This window comes from Carlito syrichta, unplaced genomic scaffold (genome assembly GCF_000164805.1).
Source record: "Carlito syrichta isolate Samal-C Ts95f unplaced genomic scaffold, Tarsius_syrichta-2.0.1 Scaffold302862, whole genome shotgun sequence".
Lineage (NCBI taxonomy): Eukaryota > Metazoa > Chordata > Mammalia > Primates > Tarsiidae > Carlito > Carlito syrichta.
Genome location: NW_007246958.1, coordinates 1,425,619 through 1,431,618, shown reverse-complemented (window position 1 = coordinate 1,431,618; position 6,000 = coordinate 1,425,619). Strand labels below are relative to the sequence as shown.

The following is a 6,000-nucleotide window of genomic DNA, read 5'->3' as shown; positions in this document are numbered from 1 at the left end:
GATCAAGAACAATCACGATTTATATACTAAGAAGACCACCTTGGCATCACCGCAATGTTTTATTATTTATTTATCTGCTTGTTTTTTTTGAGTCGGAGTCTCACTCCGTTGCCCAGGATGGAGTGCAGTGACACGTTCACGGCTACCTCAGCATTGACCTCGCGGGCTGCGCGAATCGCCGTGCCTCAGGGTTCATAGTAGACGCCCATCAGGTCGGTTATGTAATCGTGCGGGCCCGGCTCGCCCCTGCACCCAGTCCCGCCGGGACTGCGAGTGGCGCCCTCATCTTGCCGGGGAACCGCGGCAGGGGGCGGGCAAGCGACGCCGGGCTCGGGGACAGGGCAGGAGCGGCGGGGGTGGGGTGGGGGTGTCTCTCCGGATGCGGGGGTCAGTCCTGGTGGCGCCTGTGGGGACAGAGGTCTCCCGTGATCCCCTCTAGGGGGCGCGAGTCTCGAGGAACCCCTTTCCCATTCCTAGTAGCCCTAGGGTTCGCCTTCCGCGTAGCAGCAGCAGGTGCCTAAGTGGAGGAGCGAGCACTCCTGAGATCCCCGGACCGAGGCAAAGAGAGGGGGTGAGAAGACGCTGGCTGGACTCAGCAAAGGAGAAAATCGAGAGACTGCTTCTTCCCAATGCCACGCACTGGAGAGGTGGAAGGTGCTTTGAGGTGCAGCGGGCTAAGAATTGTCCTGCTTGGGATTAGCAGGCTTGGGTCATCTAAAAATAACTTCAAGTTTGAAAAGTGAAATGGACGCGAGCGCAGTGTGCTGAGTCCGTCCTGCCACTGGGATGCTTCGCCCCAGAAATCACCAAAGGGACTGGACAGATCCCAGCTGCCTGATCCCTCTGCTGCCTCCTGGTCTCGCTGGTTTCCGGGGTGCCTTGGTTTGACTTTTAGTTAATGATTTATTTTCTTAGGGCTTGCTGTCTTTTTCTTATCCTAAAATGAATTACAGCAGAGTGTATGCTGTGCATCGTTCTTGTTTCTTACAATGAGACAGAGGTGTTCAGTGGACATCTAATGAGTTTGTTACCAAAGGATTTTTTTTAAAGGTTCAGTTTAGAAAAAAACAAAAAAAGTTTCTGGGCTCCCTTTAATATCCATTCCCACCACTTTTCACAATTGGAGATGAAAGGATGTGGATGTTACAGCATTCTAGCTCGCACTTCTTCCTTCCTTCCGCTAGAATTCCACTTAACCTATCGTACAGAAGCTTTAGGAAAAGTAGGGCATTTTAAACCGTGCAATCCAACTTTCACACTTTTAAGGTCCTTTATTGCACTAACTTCAAAACACAGGGCAAAGATATCACAGGCACAGGGCAACACTTTCGAACTACCCTCCTCCATTGCAGCCAGCACGGTGGAGTTGGAAATGCAAAGAGGCTGGAAAGGGTCAAGAAGCAGGTCAGCATTGACTGTGGAGGAGGAGGCAAGGGAGTGAGCATTTGGCTGCTTTTCAGTCTACTCATTGATTTTCTTTAGCTGTAGAGCTATTAGATTAAGTACGACCAGTCACTGAGTTCAATTAGTCTAAAATGTGAGTTGCACTTTGCTCTCAGATCCACTGCAAATCAGCATTTATTGAGCACCTACAACCTGAGTCTAGGCCATAGAATTTTGTGAAAGAAAAGAGTCCAACTAAAGCTGCAGGGTTTCAAGAGCTTTCAAAATTCCTAGTGTTTGCAGGTCTTGTAGAACTCACCTGAATCTGAGAAAACCTCTCTCTCTCTCTCCCTCTCTCTCGATGAGCATTCAACAAACATAAGTGAGAACTTGAGAGCTTGCTCGTTTGCAAGTACACATCACACTCTTTTAAGTGCACTTGCATAATCATTTGCAGATAGTCATATATATGTCGCAGAAACTGGCATTCTCTTTATTGAGACCAACTTTGGCAGTCAATGAAGTCTCATTTTCCTATTCATTTTACTTTCTATACCATCTACTCAATTGATTCAGTAGTTATTTGTTAAACACCAACTGTGTGCTTTGTAGGCTCTCTGCCAGAGGCTAAAAGAATGAGGCCAATACCTCCCAGAAATGAACCCAGCAGAAAAGAAGGATAAGAAAATAAATGATAATGATTCATCATGGTGAGTGTTTAATGAAGATAGAAACAAGTTCAGTGGGAGCCAAGGGAAGGAAGTGTGGAAGGAATCTGGAAGAGTTTGTAGACAAGTTCACATTTGAACTGGATCCCAGCAGGTGGTAGGAGACCTCCTTTCTTAAGAGAAGGGGCTGGGTGTTCCACATTGAAGGAACAACATACACATGTGGCAGAAAGATCATGTTCAAAAGATACCAAAGTGTTTTGAGATGGAGAGGCAGGAGAGTTTAGGGAGGTTTCAGTGAGCCTGGGCTGTTAAAATATCCTGCTACAGAGGGAAGACCATGTAGCCTTTCATAGGAAAAACGACTTAATCTTTTATTTTGCAAAAATGACTTTGGAGGCGGCGAGGAGAGGGGGTTGCAAAGAGGAATGAGCTCAGATTTTAGACCACTGTCATGGATCAGATCATGAAACGATCATGCCAATACATATTTTCATAAATAAAATGCAATGTGTCTGAACCAGATGGCCTGGGGGAAAGAGAAGAGATCTACAGACAGCCATTTCAGAGGGAGAATCAGTGGTACTTGGGCACCAACTGTGACATCATATCGAAAGAGAAGCTTAGATGTCTAGATGGATGGTCAAGCTTTTAACTGAGTTAGAAGTAAATAAGAAAGTTGGAGAAATTTTATTTTGAGCAACCAAGGGAAAATGCTTAGTAGGCACTTTTACTCTCATTGCTGGTGCTAACCTTCTACTGATCTTACTTCCTTTCATTTCTTAGTCTGCCTAGGGCTGCCTTTGAAAAAGAGGAAGGTGAACTTGGTAGCAGGAAGTTATCTTTACCTTTATTCCCCAAAACTGAATGTATGAACTCAGTTATATGAACTGCTCCTAGTAGTTAATAGTAAGAATAATGATGATGATAATAATATCTAACATTTTTCAGTTATTATATGCTGAAAACAATGAAGTTAGAACTGTATATGGATTATCACATTTGATCCTCCCACTGACTTCATGAGGCCGATACCCTTGTTGTTCTCAAATAAATGTCAAGAAAACCAAGGTAAAGAGAAGATACCTTGTCTAGATCCCACAGTTCGTAAGAGATGCACCCAGGCTTGAAGCTCAGGCTCTGGCCAGCATTCTGAATAGCCAGTGAATGAATGGCATTGAAATAATTTCTATTTATCCTGGAATGTGTATTTTTGGTGGTGGTGTTGTTTCTGTAGGTTTGAATATACAAGTACTGCACAGAGTCAGGAGTCCTGGTTTTGAATGGTTTCTGCACCTGATTTTCTGGGTGACTTTTGCAAAGTCTTTAGTTATTTTAAATCTGTATATTCATGCAAGAAGAGGTTGGCTAGATGCTAAGGAGTCTCAGTATTCTGAAGTTCTGCTGTCCTTTCTCAAATTCTATTACTAGGGCCACTGGTTTGGGTTAAGATTTTACCTGTCTGGTCACTCTTAGAATAGGGACACCTCAAAGAGGATTAACTCAAACAGTAACTTGTTCTTAACAACTTGGTGTGAACTAGTCCATCCTGTGGTGCTAATGCATGTGTCTGATGGTGGGGGAGTCCGGTTCAGGAAGGGGGATGCTGCATTGGCATTAAAAGTAGAGGCATATCTATAGTCACGAATCACTTTCTTTAGACATGTTATTTAAACTACAGTTCCCTCATCTCTGAAAAACTGGAATGATTAATACACATGTTGTGATGTTGTTGTGAGGATTAAAATAGATACTTTAAACCAGGTACTTACACACAAGATGGCCTCAGTGAAGGTGCTCAGAAAATGGGAGTCCCACCTCTTGCCCCAAGATAACAGACATGTAGAAGGGGATGGTAGAATGTTTCTGAAGATAAACGTTTCTACTTCGTAGTTTTGATAGGAATCACCCTTTAGTTGAGTATCATCTATTTACTTAAGAAAGAAAGAAATAATGGTAATGAAAAAACACATGGCACATCAAAATCAAATGTGACTCTCTCAAGTATTCGCTAATAAATTACCCTCTTAGATATAAAGACACTTCAACATTCCACAGCACAGAATTTGAACTCTTCTTTTGCCAGCTCATAAGGAAGTCAGCCAATATTACTGCAAAGGAAAAGAGCTGCCTAGGATTGGTCATCCTGTATTCTATTGTTAAGGCCTAGACTATAGAGTGGACAGAATGACTTCCTATTCAGTGTGTGTCTATGTACACGCTTGTGTTTCTATCTTCCTGAAGAGCTTTCTGCCTCTGTCTGTAAAACGTTCACTGTCGTTGTGTCTTTTCTCTTGTTACCAGTTGCCAGGTGTCACATGTTGTAGGCTAAATTAGTTAGTTGAGAGATTTTTTAAAAGATGGAAGTAGCTGTAAACTCATCTGAAACTTCTAAAATTCCTTACAAAATATTATGTGTGGCCACGAGTGAGACTTTCTAGAAGTTAAAGACATACTTCCAAAAATATCTGAAACTTCCTGCAATTGAGAATGCCCACAGAAAACATTTTTTTGTAGCAGGGATAGAAATGGCTTTATTTTTCTGATCTTCCATATTCAACCTACTTTAAAGCGAGAGAAGAAGAATTGGGCTCCTACGTTTTGGAATGTGTGCATAAAAAAATGTTAATGTAGCTGTTGGATAAAAGAGCTGTATAATTATAGAGCTAGGTCCTTTTATTACTGTTACCTTAGCTCTTTTTGGGAATAACTGCTTTATTATTTCACATAATTGAGATTGGCCAGCTACAAAATATTAGTAGTTCTTTGAGGGCATGGGCCATGCCTTCATACTTCTCTTACAATGTTGGGAATGAATATAAAAAGCATGAACTTGGCATGAAAAGGCCTGGATTCCAGTTCTGGTACTGTCACTTCCCAGCTATGTGACCGTGAGCTTCCCATTGACCTAACAGTCACAGGAACTGGCATTTGTTGAATGCTGCCCCTGTTCCAGACCCTTTGCTCAGCATACTACATACAATATCTAATTTAATCCTTACAGCAACTCCACGAGGTGGGTATTATCATCACTATTTACAGATGAGCACACCCTGAGAATCAGGGGAATAAGCTACTCAGATCTCTGAGTTGCAATTTTATCTATACAATTAGGAAAATAATACTTAATCTCCCCACTTTACAGAGGTACAAAGGTGGCATGCTATGAGTTTGCGAATGTGCACTGGAAAATGGAGGGATCTGCACAGATGTCAAGGATGATTGACACAATAAGGATCTCCCAAGAGATAAGTCATAGGTGGGCCTAGTATTTATCATGGCTGTGAGAATAAGGAGGCACGCTGTATATAAAATGCATTTATATAATGCATTAAGAATGTCGTATTTCCTTGCTTTGTTTTTTTGGTACAGAGAACTGTTTTTTTCAAGGGGAACATATTTGTTGTCAGTACCAAGTGTGGGCCCAACTGGAACAGGCAGAGGCTGATCAGGACATGGAACTGGGTCTAGCTGGTAGAGAGGAAATGAGACCATGGTTTGCAGAGAAGAGGTAACTGCCAGAGGGATGTTTTAGTATAAACAGAGAAGACTGAAAGTCAAAGCCAAGGTCAAAGAAGGGATAGGCATGATGTGGAGTGCAAGAAGTCATCACCAGGGTTGACTTCAAGTGTGGTGACAGGCTGGAGTCTGCTCAAGAAGACTAGAAATATTTCCTAGTGTCTGCTGAGATCTGTCCACTCAGAGGGAGTCTGGAGGTCCTCTGCTCTTATTTTTTTTAGTGTTTTTTTTTTCAAGACATAAGTGCTTCCTATGCACATTTTGGAAAACACAAAAAAGTATAAAGAGAAATAATTAAAATCACACATATTACCTTGAGTGAATGATACTACATTAACATTTTGGCGTATTTCCTTTCAATCTCTTCATATGTGTATTTTTATGGAACTGAGATATAGAATTTTGTGTCCTGTGTATTTCACCAAACATC

At 42.2% G+C, this 6,000-nt stretch overlaps 1 protein-coding gene across 1 annotated transcript in view; it reads left to right on the top strand.

Moving 5' to 3' along the window:
• RCAN2 (regulator of calcineurin 2) overlaps nucleotides 1-6,000 on the top strand; it is a 277,176-nt gene that overhangs the window by 772 nt on the left and 270,404 nt on the right. The window lies entirely within an intron of this gene.